The following is a 21619-nucleotide window of genomic DNA, read 5'->3' on the forward strand; positions in this document are numbered from 1 at the left end:
AATTATATTTAATACCATCTAATAATACCATCTATTGGGCAGCCCGGGTGGCTCAGCGGTTTAGCGCCGCCTTCAGCCCAGGGCGTGATCCTGGAGACGTCAGGCTCCCTGCATGGATCCTGCTTCTCCCTCTGCCTGTGTCTCTGCCTCTCTCTCTCTCTCTCTCTGTCTCTCATGAATAAATAAATAAAATCTTAAAAAAGTAATACCATCTATTAATACTCCTCTATGGAACAGTTCTGGTTCCTCTTGTGATTATAGTGTAACACACAGTGCTCATCTATTATAGTCATTCACATAAGTAATGGATATACTTTGTTTTTTTTACAATACATTAATACTATTTACTCATAAAACATTGGAATATTAAATGAAAGATTTAAACTAACACTGCTCAGTTATTTTTATGTGCTTGATATTATATATGGTTCTTTTTTATGTAATGTGATTTAATCTTTAGAATAAATATTTGTTTTCACTTCTCAGTTAATCACTGGACATCTAATGAAGAACGAAATTCAGCAAACTCCAAAATGCACCAAACTTTCATGGCATTTACATTTTACAGAAAAACTGGTGGATAACTCTCCTTTACTCCCATTTTATCCACTAGGAAACTGTATTTCACTATTGGTTTGGAGACTTTTGTAAGCAGATGTCAGGAGATAGATGCTTCCTTTTGAGCTTCAAGTGAAGTTTCTTGCAATCTTATGCCATATTCAAGAAGATAGAGACAATCCTAGTTTTACAATTCACATCTGCATTAGTCAATGAACTGCTCACACCACCAGCCTTTAATTTCTGCAGATTCCTGATCATAATGAGCTTAACACTGATGTGGTCATCAGCCCTTTCCTTTAATGTCCATAAAGAACATATAAAACAATTGGGTTTTAATAACCACAAAATCCAAAGAAATGCAAATAACTAGAATTAAATATTTAAAAACTACAGTTAAAATTAAACTATTTCTGACATCACGAGCTCTTATCTATTCTTGACTCTCATCACTCCTCTGCTTTCTCCAGCCTTCATGTTCATGGAGATGGCCAATGCAGAGCATTTTCATTCACTGTATGCTACCAAGCCATTTCCACAGAGTCTCCACTTATTTTTGAAGCAGTTATTTTCATAAGCAGCTTTTTACCAAATCCTAAGTTTCCAAACATATACTTTCATAAAATCAAATATCTAGTAATAAAACCAATATTCATATGCCTCCAAACTGCATAGACTTTTCACTATATTTGCTCCCTTAAACATATTAATAATAACAATAAATTATGAAGTAGAGCATAGGGGATGACCTTTATAGAGCATAGCTATGAGGCAAAAAGAGCGTAGCATATAAACATTCTACCTATGATAATAGCTAAAATTTATTGCAATTACTATGGACCAGGCAATTTGATAAGATATGCATTGATTGTTTTCTGACCTCCTTAAAATGTCCTTAAGAAACAAATATTGTCATTCTCCAGCACCAAGAGCTACAGGATTGTCCCATTCATCGTAACAGATCTCCTAAGGTGTCATTATGTCAACCAAGTCTATCCAGATTGCAGAGCTTATTGTGGTAACTACTATTCTACACTATTGGCACCTCATGTAAAATGTATAACAGCATTGCAGATTATGCAGAGGCAGATAATAGGGTGCTGAGACATCAAATAACTTTCCCAGGTGACAAAACTGGTAATGGTGAAATTTCTAAACATAACCTTTTCATGTAACTCTGAACCTTTGCTCATTCCACTGCATCATGCTACTGTTTAAATCCATGCCATTTCAGCTTTTAGCAACGAGGGTTCATCACATCTACAAGTCCTAATTAGATTTAGTCAGCCTCTTTTCTCTGGATGAGGCCATTGTAGTGTGAAGCCAAAAACCCCAGTGATCTGTAAATGACATTAACTTAGGCTTATAATGTATCCCAAGCATGCTATTTAAAAATGTGTCGTCTTTTAACTTTAAAATATGAGCTATCGAATGATATTAAGTTTGAAAATAATGGTCTTTCAGCATCTCAGAATGGCATTACCTGATGGACATTTTTACAATGAAGGAAATCTTTTTTTTTAACTTAAGTAAATTTCTTCATAGTTTATCTTATTATTTCATTTCTTCTTGTTTTTCATTCATTACTTTATAATATATTTGGCCTTTCAAAAAGCTTATTTTCTGAAGACAACATGTATAATGTGATAGAGTTTAATGTCATTAGTGATAGATTTCTGGTGGTTTCAAATAGATTTTTAGATTTTATTTTCTTACCATAAAATAGCAAAGTTTGTCATGTTAAGTGTTATGTTATGGATCATTTCACTGACACTATTGATTCAGTATGGATGCCAGGCTCAGCCCTCTAATAAATTGACATTGTTTTTTTCTTTTTTTAGGTATTACAGTGTAGACCTTACAATTTGTTTTTCACATAAAATTAAGCATTAATATATTGGTTTATCTTATAATGGATTATTTTAATAACTTTTATAGTTATTAAACTATAATATTATAACTAATATTATAACTTCTCAGATTTTCAAAATCACTAAGATTATATGGAATTTTTCCTACCAAAATGTATTAACAAAGTATCATCAAAGTTGAAAAATATATTAAAGAACATAAGCCATTTTCATAATGTTATTTTTAAGCTAAATGACTATTTAGCATACATAATATATATCAGTGCATTATCAGATGATCATTTGTATGAAATCCATATGTTTAAAAATACATTTCATTCAGTATAACAGCCTTCACCCCAAGAGAAGAACAAATGCTTCATTTCTTCAAAAGGAAAACAATATCAAAATACTAAAATTGCCACAATGTGTTCTAATTATTTAATTAAATCATGGAAACAGTTTAAAATCTAAGACAGTACCCTGTGTTTAAACATCTGTTTTTGGTTTGTTTCTATGTTCTGTTTTTTAGATTCCATATATCTGTGAAATTATATGGTATTTGTCTTCCTCTGTCTCACTTATTTCACTTAGTATAATGCCCTCAAAATTAATTTATGCTGTCACAAATATATATATGTATATATATATATTTTTACTTTTTTTTGAAATAATGTATGGAAAATTTATTTTCAGGTAGACACTAATATCCTAGAGCAATCACAAGTGATCTTGATGGAAAATTAAAAAAAAAAAAGCCTTAGATCTCCTACTGATTGTGGATTTGTTTGTGTCTCCTTAAATTTACACACTATTATTCACTAGTTTGATACTATGTTTTTAATATACCAGTTATGCAGTATCAACACATTGACAATTATGTATATATAATTTTAAATAGATATGATATATGTATCATATTTTCTTTATTCTTCTGTCAAGGGACGCTAGTATTTCCACATCTTGGCTGTTGTAAATAATGTTCTGATGAGCATAGGGTGCAGATACCTTTTTGAGATAGTGATTTGTTTTCTTTGGATATATACTCAGTAGTGGTATTGCTGTTAGTTTTATTTTTAAGTTTTTGAGGAACTCCATACTGTTTTCCATAGTAGCTGCACAAATTTACATTACTATCAACAGGGCACAAAGGTTCCCTTTTCTCCACAGTTTGGGCAGCACTTGTTCTCTCCATTTTGAAATAGCTATTCTAATGGGTGTGAAGTGATATCTCCTTTCTCATTGTGGTTTTGATTTACATTTCTCTGATGATTAGTGATGTGTGACTCTAATACTTTGCACCAGTTTCCTTTTGTTTTATGGTTTGTATGCTTATTTCTCTCTATTACTTTGGTTCTTTCTCTTTTTTATTTCAGTTTTGCTACTAAAGAAATACTAAAATAAAATTATCCAATAACAGAATTTGTTATTAATTTAAGCTGAAAATATCTATATTAAGGCAATTTTCATTTTTGTATGTAATATGATTGTCATCATCTATTGGCTTTATCTGTACCTCCTTTTTTGTTCTTTCCATTGATCAAGCTTTTACTTTCCTCCTCAAACTGTGTCTTTACACTTCCTATGTCCTCCATGTGGTGTTTTCTCTCTCTATAGTCATGCAGTTTTTTTCTGTGAGTCCTTAGGCTGATTTCTTGTAATTTCAGAGCGATTTGATAGTTATTTACTAGTGTTCAAGGGATGAGATAAGCCTGAAGTCCTTCTACTACACCATCTTAACCTCTTTCCCAAGCTTTTATTCTTTGAATTTTATTTTTATTTCTTCTTCTTTCCAATTTTGTATTGAAATTATCCATTTTAATCTATATTTTCTCTTCAAATTAAAAAAAAACTTCTGTTTTTATTTTTGAGCAATTTTACTCATATGCTTTAAAATGTATACTTGCATTAAGTGTTTGAAATGCATTAGTTCTCTTGTCTCTCAAAATTACATAAGGGACTTAAAAGGTAACCTACAACCTACATCTTTACCAATTTTGTTGGTTTCAGTGGATTTAATTTATCCTCCCCAAAATTTGTTTTACAATTATTTTGGTAGTGGATTTTTGATGAAGTAATAGTTTGGTCTCTGAAATGTTTCTTCTTTAACTTGAATATTATAGTTTAGTAGAGAAATGTAAATTGGCTGTCATTAGATAATTGATAAATGAGAATGAATATTAATTAGCATTGATTATAACAGTAAAATAATAATGATAGCTTAGAACAAAAAATAATAATTATTATTTGGAAGAGGATCCTATGGGTAGAAAGTTTATTATTTGGAAGAGAATCTTATGGGTAGGAAGCATTAAAATTATATCTGCTATGAAGTTTAAGTATTTTGTGGTTATCACTTGAACAGTTTATAAATTTATTCTAGACTTCTTTGTGTTCTGGTCTCTATTAATAATGATAGTTCTGCAGCCAGAATTCTAATTGTTTTCCCTCTGCACATAATTATTCTTTTTTTTTATTTATTTTTTATTGGTGTTCAATTTACTAACATACAGAATAACCCCCAGTGCCCGTCACCCATTCACTCCCACCCCCCGCCCTCCTCCCCTTCTACCACCCCTAGTTCGTTTCCCAGAGTTAGCAGTCTTTACGTTCTGTCTCCCTTTCTGATATTTCCCACACATTTCTTCTCCATTCTCTTATATTCCCTTTCACTATTATTTATATTCCCCAAATGAATGAGAACATATAATGTTTGTCCTTCTCCGATTGACTTACTTCACTCAGCATAATCCCAGAGGCCGGGAGGGCCCAGGACAGCAAGGACGCTCCTGCCCCGAGCTGAGCAGATCAGCGGCCCCGCCCCGGAGCCTCCAGGCCCTGCAGACAGAGAGCTCTGGAGTTACTGGGGGGGCTGAATCCAGGGCTCCAGAGCTGGCCCCGCCAGTGGGGTTGTTCCTCCTGGGGCCTCATGGGGTAAACAACCCCCACTGAGCCCTGCACCAGGCAGGGGCACAGCAGCTCCCCCAATTATTGTTTCTTTTTATGAGTCTTTATTTAGTGTGTTAGAGGGTCAACTACACGCCTAAGATTAGATTAGTTTTGATTTATTTTGTTCTCGCCTCAACGTTTTTTTAGTTTTGGGACTTATATCTTTCTTTATGTCCCATGAGTTTTTAGACAATGTCACCTCAAATATAGAACCCTCAGATTCACTTAAAAAAAATCTTAATTGTTCATTCTCTTGCTTATAAATTGCACACGTGTATAATATCTTCTTTGTCTCAGAACCTCTCTGATGTTTTCACTGCGTTATATCATTGTGATGCTTTCCAGAAAATTTCCCTAGATGTTTCTGCCAGTTCATTCATTCTATGTTGAACTATATCTAATCTGATTAATTAATCTATTAAAATTTAATTATAATAAAATAGTTCATTTCTAGATGGTCTTTTGGTATTTTTCAAATCAGTCTATGCTTGCTTCATAGTGCCCTAGGCTTTTATTTTTTTCTCACTCATTATTTTATAATTTAATTCTTTAAAACATATTTATTATTCTATTTTTTTAGTTTTTAGTCTATCTTAAATTTTAAGAATATTACTCATATTAGTTTGGTCCAAATAGATTTGGTCATAAAAGATTATTATCTTTGTTAATTTTACTTATAAGCTCAATTTTAGGGGAAACTTTATTTTTCTGTGTATTCTAGATTGTGGATAATTTCTCAAATAAAGGTTTAATACACCTTTGGTTAGTTTCCTGAGAGTTTCCACAGTCTCCAAATATATTTATGTATTTTCTCTCTGTAAATTATCTGCTTGGACTCCCTTACATTATCCCATAATTAGCATAGGCTTGGATTTTGATTCTTCAAAGAGTTGTTTTGTTTTGTTTTGTTTTGTTTACTTAAATGCCAAGACAGATATGAGCCTGCAAACCACAATTATGGTATGGTAGGAATATTTTATTAGTAAACTAATTAATGCAGTAATTCTCAACCAGAGAAAATCAACCTCCCTCACCCTACTCACATAGACATTTGTCAATATCTGAAGATATGTATTGTCGTCTCTAAAAATGGCTGATATTGTACTATTGACAACTACGAGGTAGAGATCAGGAGTACTGCTAAACATCCTATCATGTAAAAGATAGTCTCGCACAACAAGTTATCCAGCCAAAATGTCAACAGTGCCAAGGTTGAGAAATTAATACAATTAATTTATGTTGCAATTAAAATCTAAACTTTATTTTACTGCACAGCAGGAAAGCAAGTTTTTCTCTTTTAGGTTTTTCTCTTTCTTCATAAAACTTTGTAGCAGAAAATATACTACTGTGTAAGGGAAAAATCATAATCTCCTTTTCTGGAAAACTGAGATATTTATTTTCCCTCTTCTAGTAAGTTTCTTCTAAGTTTAATTGATCTTTTTTCTCATTAAACCATGTTCAAGAAAATATTCATGTTTTAAATTACATTGAATAGAATTGACACCTTGGTAAATTACATAACAGTTCAATATTTTGCATAGTGCTGGCCTGAAAGACCAATACATCTTCTAATTATCATGAATAAACTTTCTATTTTTAGAATATGCTAACGTGAAAACCTGGAAAATCTAATAACTATGTATGAGCTAGTTTTTAATGGATTTAGGTTTTACTTTACTTTTTTTTAAATTTTATTTTTATTTATTCATGAGAGACACAGAGAGAGAGGCAGAGACACAGGCAGAGGGAGAAGCAGGCTCCATGCAGGGAGCCTGACCTGGGCCCCAATCCCAGGACTTCAGAATCACACCCAGGCCCAAGGCAGGCACCAAACCGCTGAGCCACCCAGGCATCTCTGGTTTTACTTTGCTTTTAGAAATACAGATTATCATAATATAATTCAAAAATTATCTAATTCTATAACTCAGCTCAGTGATACTACACATAATAAATTATATTTTTCAAAAATAACATCCTGCTTATTATTTTTATTCTTTACCTGATAGATTTGTAGTAGCTTTAATTCTTAATCCATGATTTATCATTTTTAAAAATTAATATAATGATTATCATTTATAAATGGCACATGTCAGTGGAAATAATCAAGAATCTTTCAGAATGAGGTCAACCCCTCTCAGTAACATTGCAATATATCATGATGATATGTTTCTCCATTATACGCAAATGTGGAGGACAAGATGACTTTGCAATCCTTGATTGCCTGGGAACACTGCCAAAAATTGAATTTTGTGCTACATTAATGTAATGGAGAAAGACTCACTCTTGAATGGTACTTACGGTCTCTTGTATTAAAAAAAAAAAATCACTATAACCTTGACTAGCCATTAAATAGAAAACCACATTTATAAAGTTAAGGCAAATTAAAATATTTTAGATATTATAGTAAACAGATACAATGTCAGTAATATTAAGGATAAACAGATATTATAAAAATTAATTAGTAATACATGCATACAACAAATCCAAATTAAAGTCTTATTGTATGTTGTACACTCTTTTAGGTACACATCTAGGAAAATCAACAAAAGAAATAAATGAGGTCACTCCCTCATGGAATTTATTCTTTATTTGGGGCAGGCATAAAATAAAACATTAATTAAATAAATACAAAACTATCAGGTCATGGCAAGTACTTTGATAAAAATTAGATACTGCATTATAAGAGTGAGTTTTATATGAAGAACACTCAGAGGAGGTGATATTATGGGTTGAACTGTATCCTCCAAAAAGAAGCCCTAATCCTTGCACTATGAATGTGATCTTTTTTTTTAAAAAAGGTCTCCAGATATAATCAAGTTAAGATAAGTTCCTTGGGGTGGCCCTAACCCAATAAATGTTGATTTTATTATAAGAAGAAAAATTGAGAACCCAGAGGCATAAAGAAAATACCATATGGAGACAAAGGTAGAGATTGTTGTGATGCTTCCACAAAATGAGGAATGCCAGAGATCACTAGCATTCCAGAAGTTAAGTTATGGCATGAATTCTTCATCAGAGCCCTCAGAAAGAATCGATTCTTCCAATATCTTAATTTTAGACTTTGAGACTCTGGAACTCTGAGACAATAAATTGCTGTTATTTTAAGCCACCTTGTTTGTGGTGCTTTGTTGTGGCAGTTCTGGGGAACTAATATACTTGGTATCTAAGTTTTGAGACCTAAATTTATGACATGAGTCACCTGAATGAAGAATTAGGGAAGATAATTCTGAACAGAGGGATAAGATATTGTAAAGACTTAAGGCACAAACAATATTTTTATGCATAAGAATCAGGAAAAATGTTTTTATGGCTGTAGTTTGAAAATAATAAGGCAGAAATATAGTTGTAAGAAGTGATATGGATTAGGTAGGTGAACAACAAATTGTGTTTTCTAGGTAAGGAGTTTATATTTTATTATTAGTAAATGAGAAGAGTTATTTGAAGATTTTGATAATAATTAGATGTAATTGGAAAGGAAATTTATATTTCAAAGAGTATACTCTGGAGAATGGAGAGTGTGTGAGGGAGTGGACAAGAGAGAAATAGACAGAGCGGGTAAGCATGTAGTACAGAGATCCAGTGGTCTAAACCATAAATTTTGTAATTTTTGTTGGGCTGTTAATTACCAGATATAGAAAAGAATGAAAGGTTTGTGATACATTGGTAAGAGTCACTAACAGAGAACATGAGTGGCATGAAAAAGACAAAGAAAATTCCGTGGTTTTTGGTTTGAGATCCTAGATAGTTGTTGATATCAACTTGATATTGGAGACACTCAAGAAGCAACAGTTTCAAGTGGCACATGTTTAATTGTAACATTCCAGGAAAGATCTGTTATTTATAAAACTTAAATTTTTTTTAATTTTTATTTATTTATGATAGTCACAGAGAGAGAGAGAGAGAGAGAGAGAGAGGCAGAGACATAGGCAGAAGGAGAAGCAGGCTCCATGCACCGGGAGCCCGACGTGAGATTCGATCCCGGCTCTCCACGATCGCACCCTGGGCCAAAGGCAGGCGCTAAACCGCTGCGCCACCCAGGGATCCCAAAACTTAAAATGTTAAATTGACAGTTTAGATATATGAGTTTTAAATTCAAGGGAGATGTTGAGTCTAAAAGTATGCTTTTGGGAGTAATTAACCAAAACTTTATATTTAAAGCTGCAGATCCAGATACAAGGTAACATATTAAAGGAATATATATTCCTCTGAACTACTCCTAGGAGCTGCAATATTTCAAGACTGGGTGGGATATGGAACACACAAAGGATATTGATAAAGAATGACTTTGAAGGAGAAGGAATTCCAGACTTGATGCAAAGAGGAGCAGAAAATGAAGACCCAGAACAAGATTAGTCTAGATACAAGGTTCTAGCATGAAAGGATGGGTAGAAGTTAGTTACTGAAATGAATTAAAGACAATTCCAAGTAGAAGGATGAGCATATACAAATTTCTGAAGGTGAATGGAGAGCATAATACATTAATAAGTGAAGGGGAAAAAACCCTACAACTTTCAGTATGTTCTGGGGAAATTGATGAAGACTAGGCGAAGGATGTCTTTGGCAGCAGATCAGTTGTATTTAGTGAAACCCATAGTAAGCATGCTGAACTTCATCCTAATGCACATGAGAGGGCTTCAAATTAGGCAGGGAAAATATCTAAATAACATTAAAATATTTTACCTGTGGAGTAAAACATGGATTTGAGAGAAGTATTAGTAAGCCCTTTTGCCTCATTGATGCTTTTTCAGTCATTAACTTAATATAGCAACTGCAAGTATGACTGTTAATGGAGATTACCCTATGGCTCAGTTACCACAGGAGACTTGGTTTACCCTGTGTTTTGACATAATTGTTAAACATATACACTTTCACGTGCTGGTAAATGTTCAACAACTGCTGGATAGGGGTAGTCTCAATTTATAGCATTAGCTGATTTTCATGTTGAAAATGCTAACACCATGGTAACCAATTTCAAACTAATGTTTTTTAATATCTAGCTGACAAATTTCTTTTCAATAATCAGCTCATCCAAGCCAATAAAAGTTCCAGTGCACCATTGGTTCTATTTTTTAAAATAATAACTTACTATTTATTTGCACTACTCTTTCACCTTCAAATAAGCAATTTTTTTAGGATTTTATTTATTTATTCATGAGAGACACAGAGAAAGAGGTAGAGATATAGGCAGAGGAAGAAGCAGGCTCCTTGCAGCACCGCAAGATCACACCCTGAGCCAAAGGCAGACGCTTAACCACTGAGCCATCCAGGTGCCCTGAGCATCAGTGTTGATTTTAAATTAGTCACTGCCTAAAATGGAAGTATGTTATTGGGAATAAATCACTATAAATATGCTAAGCTATTGTTAACTTGTATCATGGTTTGTAAATTCCACAAAGGAATAAAGGATGGGATAAAGAATTCAATGTAAATAATCCTCCTAGAATAAATAATTAGATTTACAATTTTACTTCGTATATAGTACTTTATTAAATAGAGACTTACCATCATTGTAGATGTTAGTTTTGGAAGATATTTTCTACTTCTATAAAAAAGTATTAATACATGATGTTTACAAATACCTCCTAAAGTTTACTGGGGAATTCTTTAAATCAGATCCGTAACCTTTGTATAAAGATTTTTGTTAATAAATTGAATAGCTTTTATCAGTATTTATTAATGAATTGCTTAGGAAACCTTGAAAAAATAGAAATGACTCCTGTCAGAGTATTATAATAGGAGTTTTAATTAGAGCCCTGTGATTCCTTTAATTACCAGGTAACAGTGAGCAGCCCCAGTGGCCCAGCAGTTTGTGCCTGCCTTCGGCCCAGGGTGTGATCCTAGGATCCGGGATCGAGTCCCATATCCAGCTCCTTGCATGGAGCCTGCTTCTCCCTCTGCCTGTGTCTCTGCCTCTCTCTCTCTCTATCTCTCATGAATAAATAAATAAAATTAAAAAAAATAATTACCAGGTAACAGAAAAAATATGAGATTTATAAATTAGAATTATTTATAAGAAAATTAATTCAAATTGTATGAAATAAGCTGTAACAACATCACCAAGTGATTGACCTAAATGAATAAGTTGACTTCATCTACTACATTTTTTATGTGTCAAATACCCTTTTGGTCTTAGGTACATTTTTAAAAGATATTATTATGAATTTTCAATGTTAAAAATATAAAATATCTATAGTACTGGCTAACCAGGTGCAAGTCTTAGAATCTGTTTTAATCATGATGTCTGTCAAATAAAGATGCAAATTAGGAGTAATTTGCAAAAACATAATGGTTTTCAAAATTCTAAAGCAATTCATACTTAGATGTAATAGCAAATTCTGTTAAAGATGTTTATCTGAAAAACATCTTTCCTGAAAAGTCAGAATAAAGCCTGTTGGGTGTGTAGCACCCATCATTTTCTGCAATTCAACTAGGATCTGAGTTATAAATGGTTCTTGCAAATATCAGCTGAAATTCTCCATATTAAGGAGAGTGTTCAAGGGTATCCTTTGGGGGAAGGAGAATTTAGTTTTAATGAGTCAATCTCTCTTTCTGTTTGGTGTACTTTAGCTTCTCTGTTCTGAGTCTTAATGGTTATTGCTGGAATGGTCTCACTTGGCACATTTCACTGAGATGGATTGCTATTTGCTCACAAGAAAAGTTTTGTAACTGACTAATTATGTAACTCATTGCAATATTTTCCTCATTTCAAAAAAACAAAATTTGGATACAGATTTCTGTTTTTTTGTTTGTTTATTTTTTTATAATTTGTCTTGATTTAAGTGTAAATACAAGATGCAACAAAATTGTCACTGAGAAAAATGACCTTTTACACATCAAGAGAAAATATTCATGTACCATCACACAGAATATCAGAAAATAATAAAAAAACAAAACAAAACAAAACAAAAAAACGAAAAACAGAAAAAAACTTCATTACTTCACCAATATTAACAAATCTGCTTTATTGTTAAAAATGTCTTCATCATAAAAAATATGTTGCTTATCAATAATGTATCATCTTAAGCCTTTTTTAAAAAAAGAGAGCAGTGTGACCCAATCTTGTAATCAACTTTATAAAATTATGGATGACAAGACTTTTAAAAAGAATGTGAAAAGCCAGTTTGGAAATATTGTCTTCAATATAAAAAGTAGTTCAGGAATGTTGCCTCCAGTAGTATAAGGCTTGACCCCTGGGTTTTCTTTTTTTTGTGATACAATACCTGACCTAAGCTTTAATTGCTGAAGCTTCAACTTCAAAGATGGCTGTCTTGAATAAACTCATTGTCAACCACACAACTAGATAAAGTGCCAACCCCTACCATCTACCCCCAAGCTCCTCAGACACTGACCATTTGGGTATTTTTTTTTTTTCTCTCTGTTCTTTAAATTCCCACTCTTAAGTTTTAAGTTCATCAACTAAGATTCAGCCTAGGGAAACCTTATGCCTCCACCTTGAGCCCAATAAAGGCAGAGTCCAGGCCCACATGTGCTCAACTTCTCTCTCTCTCTCTCTCTCTCTCTCTCTCCCTTTTCTCCATAACCTCACAATTATAAGTCTTCGATTTGTAAGTAATAAACATTTCCCTCCCAAAATTCCCTGATAGTTATTTCTGAGGTCATCTTGCAACCTTAGGAACCACAAAGGCTCATTCACAACACTGGTTCATTCATAACACTGGTTATCATTCCCCTAAAAGAAAAAAAAAAAAAGGTAGTTTATATCTCTATAAATTTAGAGGTTACATTTTTCAGACTATTGTATGCTTTGAGTAATGTAATTATTTGAATTATTTTAATTCCCTATTCCCTGTTGAGGAAACAGACATAGACTGAATATGTTTCATTGGAAAAACTTTGCTAGGGGCCCGGAAAAAAAGGAAAAACAAAACAAAACAAACAAAAAAAAAAACTTTGCTAGCAATAAGAAGAAAAAGACATTTGCCTTCCTTCACCTGCCTCCCCTCTCCCTGTAGCCTGCCTCCAAAACCATACTTTCACTCATTTTATGCCTTCATTGAAATAGATTTGCAACAACTCTAAATATATTTACTACTGGTTAAGAAGGCTACACTCTCAATAAGTATTTCCCCATAGATACTGTTACCAAATCAGTAGGTTCTTTCCATATTCAATACTTTTTTTTTTTTTTTTTTTTTTTTATGAGAGACACACGTGGCGGGGGGGCGCAGGCAGAGCAGAGACACAGGCAGAGACAGAAGCAGGCTCAATGCAGGGAGCCTGACATGGGACTTGATCCTAGGACTCCAGGATCACGCCCTGGGCCAAAGGCAGGCACTTAACCTCTGAGCCACCCAGGGATCCTCCATACTCAATACTGTTCACCAAATAGCCAAATAACGAAACAGTATTTGATGGAAACAGATAATTTATTCAATAGCTAGAGAGTAGAGAAAGGGAGGTCATGATCTAAAGGCACTTCCTTCTTCCTACAATTGGAGGGGCATAGATGATGTAACTGGAGGCAAATCTAAGATGCTTGTTATGGGCTGGATTTGGGGGAAGAGCAGAAATTTCCAGGAACTTAGGCCTCCCTTTTTTTCCTCTTTATTTGATCAGTGGTCTCCCACCATGGGACCCTCAGGGAAGAGTTTTTAGCATGTTAATATAGTATAATGAAGGAATAATCTGAACTTTACCCTATTTTGTCAGCCACCTTGGGCCCATCTGGTTTGATCTAGTTTCTTGTGGTCTGGCATCAGGTTTATCTGGGCAGGAACATCTGTGGGGGAGATACTAGACCAATAAAGCAGCTTTTAGAAAAATTCTCTATAGTACTTTTTTTTTTTTTTTTTTTTTTTTTCCCTATGGGGCTTTTTGAACTCAGTCTGGTGATGATACTAGTTAAATTGAGGCATTTCTATAACTCAAAAATACTAACCTTATAGCTTGTATTAGTTCTCCTAAATAACTAAATGCTGTACAACTCTAATACTATGTTAGTTGAGAACCAGATATTACTTGCATTTACCTTTCCATATTTTATTGGCAGAGCTCTGAAATTTACAGATAGTAAGCTTGTTAACCGAAACAAGAAAATTGATCATACTAAATTCTTCTACTTACAGAGACAAATGAGCAATTGATATGTTATCAAATTTTGCTTTAATTATATTTCATGACACGTTTTGGCATTTTATTAAAATATAATTTTATTATAATTTTGTTGTGTAAGTATACATGATATATGAATATTAAAATATAACCATTTATATGGATTTTATGGAAATAGGAACAATAAATTCATATGGTCATATCAATAAATTTGTCCTCAATATTCTGGATAAACTTGTTCTGTTGAAAATTTGAGTTTTGTAAGTTTGTGCCTAAAGTGGCTTTTAAAGCCTATTGTGTGACTTGGTTTCAAAGTATGTTTCATTGGTGGATCCCACAAATATCACTATTGACAAGATTCATTCAACCAAAATTTTTTTTTCAACCAAAATCTAGTAAGTAATCAAACCTATCATGAAAGGAGAAATTTTTCTAGTCAACAAAAGACATAGAAAATGGAAATAAGATATATAAGTAACTCTGATGTCACCAGACAAATTTTATCTAGCCAGTTATTCAAGTAAATTGCTATATGTGTTTGTGTAATAAATAAAACCTACTACCTGACATGCTCTTTCTTTCTAAGCTGAAGAAATACCTTATCAGTAAAGTACAGTAATTTTAGTCCATGGATTTAATGACATCTTTACAAGTGTACAGGAACATTTTTTTAAGTTTTTTATTTACCACTCATTAGCTGTGTCCAGCTGTGTTTGCAGTTAGCAGGTAAGTGACGTCCAGACTATTGAAATACTATGCATTGTTTTTATCACACAAGTTTGAAGCCACAGTTGATGATTTTATTAGTCTTGTTCCCAAATGGCTACTGTTAACAATGTGTGCTGTTCTTTGCTTCAAAGTTTTGCATATTCTCAAAGAAAAGACTCATTCTTAAGATCTATTTGATCAGTAGTTCAATTCGTTCAGTGGTTAGTAAAAGTCAGGGATGAAAAACATAGAAAAACAAAGAGAGTGAATAAGAAAAAAATAAGATTAGAGGGAGAGAAGGAAAGAGAGAGAGAGAGAAGACAATAGTACTATTGGTCTGTAATGAGTAAGAATAGGTCACTAGATTCAGAAAGAATTAGCTTAGGAATTTTATCGTACAATCATTTAGCTTTTGGTATTGGTCAAGTTTTTGAATGCTCTGAAACTGATTTTCTTTTATAAAATTGTTATAATACATTTTCCTACTTCACAAATTGTATGTGTGTGTGTGATAATCAAATGGATTAATCCATGTGAAGTGCTAGCCACAGTGCCTGTCACAGAGCATGCAGTTGATAAATGTTAGCTATTATTATTATATATGGTTGTGGAATACAAAAGGGATGCAGTGATGATATGCTTTCAATGTGTAAAACTGTTACTGCTTCAAAGATGAAAAGAAACAAAAGTAAAGTACTTGTAGATGGAAGTTAATCTATAATTTCTAGTATTTTTTGCAATACATACATGTGGGAGTTCCTATTATGTGCTAGGCACTCTGCTAGACAGGTAGACATTGGGGTACAAGGAGGAATTACAATTCAGTTTGGAAGAGAGAGATAATTACAAATGAATATGCTGATGTACTCTGATCAAGGTATGAAAAAGATATCATGAAAGCACATAGATAAAATGGCTACACTTAACAGTGGTATTAGAAGGTGATTTCTCTGAGAGGATCCCTGATTACTGAAAGAGTTGTTTGTACACACTTCTGTAGGAATGTATGAGTATTAGAGTGGGAATAAGCCAAAGGATTCCAAATAATAGGATCATATTTGCAAAGATCTTGATATGTGTCACAATATAACATTTTGACCACTACAAGGAATTAATCTCTAGGTTCATGGTAGAGTTTAAAAAATGTGAGAACCATATAAAGTATTTTACTTCCAATAAAACATTTCTGGTAAATTATCTATGTATTACAGTAAAAGTTCTTTTCTATGGCATAAAATGGCTGCATTCACTCCATAATTTTCCGCATTGCATCACTTTAGAACGTTCCATTTTACTGGCATAGATCTAGATTTTTTTATGAATCTTAATGGAGTATATTATATAGTAAAAAGTTTATTGCTTCCCAAATATCATGTCAGTAGGCATTTATTATGAAATGAACTTACATTTTGTAAACTTCAACATAGCATTCTTTAAACAGGATGAAACTTGGTTAAGTGTAGCTTACTACTTAACCATGTTGAAATCATGTCATATTAAACATTTTTTTTTCCTGGGTGACTTATCCTTGCTAGAGTTATGATAGGGCTTATTTATGCAAGTATAATTAACCGGCCTCTGAACTGTAGATAGATCCAAATAGAAAACACTATCCTATTATCCACCTTCTGCACAATGTGCAGCTGCATGTGTCCTGGTGATAATGTTCTGTCTTCTATTTTCTCTCAAGAAAATTTCATACATTATTGAAAAAAAATGACTTTCATGTTTCATGGCATTGTTTAAGGGTAACTGATAGGTAGACTTTCTGCATTGCAATAACCGTATCAATATCCTTTACTATTAAAATAGTTACTCCATAACAAAATAAATACAAATTTCACAAAGAAAAATAACACAAACTTTAAAACAGAATAATTATTTTGGAGTCTAATAATGTCTTCTTTTCTTTCTTTCTTTTTTTTTTTTAATGAAGAGATTTCTATGACAAAATTTATTCAGGAGACAAAATTCTTCTCTGGTTAAAGGATGTTTCTCAGCATGTGTGCAGGGTATTTGGAGACAATGACTAACATTATTAAAAAAATAATCAATTATGCATGACTGAATGGAATAACTACTAAGAAACTTAAGCATTAAAAAGTCATTCTGATCTAAGGTAAGTTTAATGGAGTGCAAATCTAATACTTGTTTTATCTGACTGCTTAAAATCAAAGGAAGTGACCAAAGTTATAAATTCAGGAGAAATTTCATACTGAAGGTGTGGCAAACCAGCCAATAAGTGTTCATCTACATTTCATTACCTATAAAATAAACATCTATGAAATCTCTTTTCTAAGAAAATTTCCCATTTTTCCCCAGTCTGAAGTGACAAATGAACAGAAAGATTACATCAACTTTAAGCACTGCTTTAAAAGATAAATAGAACCAGAAAGAAATCAATGAAGCATGTTTCAGCTCTCTTTTCCTATTCCAATTGTCTGAACCTCTGATTTCCTCATAAACTTCTTTTACTCTGTATACTCATCCAAACCACTTCAAATATTTTTATTTTCTACTTGAGGTTAAAATACCAAAATACAGTGTTATGTATGTCTAAAGCTTTAATAAAAGTATCAATTCAATAAATACTTATTTTGCAGTTCAAACAACTTACTTTTGCAAAGACCTGAGAACATCAAAGCAACATTTATATGTATTATTTTACTTAGTCCTAATCTTCAAAATACAGTAATAAACTAAATATATGTGGTGTATATTAAAACACACACACATAAAAATAATAACCTAATATCCAGACTATATTAGTTGATACACATTGGTTTCCATAGTTACTACTCTTTGCAGAATAATAATAACAGAAAGCAATGTGAAAATGTTTGCTTAAATGTGAAAGTTTAATTCAAAGGAAAGAATAAAAGAAGAAATTGAACTTTAGAAGATGCACTTTAAAATAAATTACATTGTGAACCTCAAACCACATTTTTAACTGAAGAATTACTATTAATCATATAAATTATAATGATAACATAATTGCCTAACTCAAATAAACAGAATAATTATGGCTCGAGAAAATATCATGGTAAAGTTTTTCTTGAGTAAGGATGCCTTTAGAAATTTTGTCCTTAAACTTGAATACTCATCTGTATTTTGGGTAGACATTCAGACATATCATAGAGGAAAATGACTTTCTGGAAATGCAAATAAATAAATAAAGGAAGGAAGGAAGGAGAGAAGGAAGGAAGGAAGGAAGGAAGGAAGCAAGGAAGGAAGCAAGGAAGGACGGAAACATGAGATAAGTCCCCACACTTACCCCATCTCTCTACTAGAGATAAATCCTCAAACTGGTCTCAGGGTGAAGGTCTTATTGAGAGTGGAGTTCAAGGATACTATTGCAGGTGGCATTTGAAGCACAGTGCATCAGAAGGAAGGAACTGTATGGGACTGGGGTTCTCTAGAATCTTTGAGCTCTCTTCAGTTTTAGGGTGAAACTTCACAAGGCCAAACAGAAAGCAGCTGCCACAGGATGATGAGGTCACATGGGGCCAGAAACTTTGGTATTCCAATCCATGTAAGAGAGACTTTGATAATACCAAAACATTCTTTGAGATACTTTAAAACCAACAACCACATCACATGGTAAGAACTTCTCTAAGACCTCCAAAACAAAGACTACTTTGAAAGCCTCAGAATGATAAGAAAAGCTGTCATAGGTTAATTCCCTTTTAAGAAGGATAGCATAGTTCAAATCCAGGGATTAGAAATAGCAAGGAGCTTAGTGCCATAGCTCAAAGGTAGAGCATTTAATTGTAGAAATAGTAAAAACTTGAAAAACTATTATAAATATATTTAAGGACTAACAGATGATGCTAAAGTTGAGGACTCATAGGGGAAAAATAAAAATCGTAAAAAGAGCCAAGTAGAAAAATCTATGTCAAACATACAAGGAAATAAAAAAAAATATCAGATACACATCTGATACTATTAGGAGATTGGACATTGAAGAAAAAAATCAGTGAACATGAACAATTTAACAATAGAAACTATCCAAACAGAAACACAAAGGGAAAATTGTGATAGAATGGTAGAGTTTTTGTGAGTTATTGGAAAATATCAGGGATTATGAGAAAGTTTCTAGCACTATAGTAAATATGTATCAGAAATCTTAAACAGAAGAGAGAGAATGTGGCTAAAGAATGAAGTAGTAGTTTCAAATTTACCAAATTTGTTGAAAACACTTTATAACAAACACTAAAAGTATATAAAGATAATCATGGAAAAAATTTTAATGGAGGAAGCAAGTAGATTTTTAAAAAGTAGATTAAATTTTTCCACATCTTCGTGAACCCAGAAGGGGTTGTTGGATCATATGGTAGTTCTATTTTTAATTTTTAAAGGAGTCTCCATACTGTGTTCCATAGTGACTATGCCAGTTTGCATTGCCACCAATGGTATACAAGAATTCTTTTGCCTCCACATCCTTGACAGCACTGATCTTTTGTCCTTTGGTAATAGTCATCTAACAGATATGAGGTGCGTGTATCATTGTGGTTTTGATTTATGTTTTCCTGATGATTAGTGATTTTTTAAAAGATTTTATTAATTTATTCATGAGAGACACAGAGAGAGAGGCAGAAACATAGACAGGAAGAAGCAGGCTCCTTGCAGGGAGCCCGACGTGAGACTCAATCCCAGGACTCCAGGATCACAGCCAGGGCCGAAGGCAGGCACTATCTGCTGAGCCACCCATGCATCCCTGATTAGTGATGCCGAGCACTTTTTCAGGTACCTGTTGGCCATTTGTATGTCTTTTTTGGAAAAAAGTCTATTCAAGGACTTCATCCATTTTTTAAATGGATTATGTTAGTTTTGCTATTAAGTTAAAGGAGATTCTTATAATTTTAGATATTAACCTCTTATCAAATACATGGTTTGAAAATATTTTCTCCCTTTCCATAGGTTATCTTTTCATTCTGTTGATTATTTCCTTTGCTGTACAGAAGCTTTTTAGTTTGAGATAATCCCACTTAGTATTTTTGCTTTTTCTTACTATGCTTTTGATGTCTTGTCCAGGAAATCATTGCCAAGACTAATATGAAGTTTTCCCTATGTTTGCTTCCAGGAATTTTACAGTTTTAGGTCTTACATTTAGGTTTTATATCTTGAGTATCACTTTGTGTATGACATAAGATAAAGGTCTCATTTCAGACTTTAGCATTCAAGTTTCTCAATTTACCTTGTTGAAGGCACTATCATTTCCGCATTGTATATTCTTGGCACCCTTGCTGAAGGTCAGTTGACTGTTTACGAGTGGCTTTATTTCTGGGATCTCTATTGTATTCTGTTAATCTAAATCTCTGCAGATACCATACTGTTATGATTACTGTAGCTTTGGAATATATCTTGAAATCAGGAAGTAGGATGCCTGCATCTTTGTTCTTTCCCAAGATTACTTTGATTATTTAAAGTCTTTTGTGGTTCTATACTAATTTTAATATTTTTTTCTATTTCTTTAAAAGATGACATTGGGTTTATGACAGGAATAGTACATGCTCCTTCATCTTAAAAAGAAAAAAAAAGTTAAGCCAAAAAATAAAAGAAAAGAGAAAACACAGTTTTAAAAAGCACATAAAATGAAAAACAGGGACGCCTGGGTGGCTCAGCGGTTAAGCATCTGCCTTCAGCCCAGGGAGTGATCCTGGAGTCCCAGGATTGAGTCCCACATTGGGCTCCCTCCATGGAGCCTGCTTCTCTCTCTGCCTATGTCTCTGCCTCTCTTTATCTCTGTGTTTTTCATGAATAAATAAATAAAATCTTTTTAAAAAAATGAAAAAAATAAACAAATGAAAAACAGAAATGGTGTATATAAGCACAAACATACCAATAACTACATTAAATATAAATGAACTATATGATCCAATAAAGGGAAGTAATTATCATACTTAAAAGGAGATTAAAAAGAGAATATAACTGTTTTATAACTACAAGAAACACAACTTACATATGTATAAACTCACAGATAGGTTGAAAGTAAAAGAATAGAAAAGTGCACCATGAAATTTTACTCAAAAGAAGGCTTTATGGCTCTTTTTAATTAAATTAAAAAAAAAAAAAAACAAGAGATTTCACCACAAGGTAGAGATAGTAACATTTCATAATGATAAATGAGCCAGTTGAACAAGAAGACATAAAAATTATAAATGCATATGTGCCCAATGAGAGAGTCTCAATATAAATGAAGCAAAATCAAGCAGTACTACAAAAGAAGAAAAAAAAAAGAGACAAATCCACAATTGTCTTTACCATTCATCTCTGGATTTTACCATTCATCTGTGGGAAATTGAAACAAAACAAAAAGTTAAGAAGAATATTATCTGAATGACACCACCCATCATTTTGACTTAATTTTCATGTACAAAAGACCATACCCCAAACTATTATTTATAAAGCTTTTAAATTGAACATAAAATATTAAACCAAGAAATCCATATGCTAGACCATAAAACAAATCTCAATAAAAT

The 21619-nt window shown here is 32.8% G+C and overlaps 1 long non-coding RNA gene across 6 annotated transcripts in view; it reads left to right on the forward strand.

Annotated features, from left to right (window-relative positions):
• LOC144287854 (uncharacterized) overlaps positions 1-21619 on the forward strand; it is a 353649-nt gene that overhangs the window by 312738 nt on the left and 19292 nt on the right. For 3 of the 6 annotated variants that reach the window (XR_013355638.1, XR_013355643.1, XR_013355648.1), the window contains one exon: positions 17074-17256. The exons of the other annotated variants lie outside the window; for them this stretch is intronic. This is a non-coding gene — a long non-coding RNA (uncharacterized LOC144287854). The remainder of the gene's footprint in view (positions 1-17073; positions 17257-21619) is intronic. 6 annotated transcript variants of the gene reach the window in all.

Source organism: Canis aureus, chromosome 17, assembly GCF_053574225.1.
Source record: "Canis aureus isolate CA01 chromosome 17, VMU_Caureus_v.1.0, whole genome shotgun sequence".
NCBI classification, from domain to species: Eukaryota; Metazoa; Chordata; class Mammalia; order Carnivora; family Canidae; genus Canis; species Canis aureus.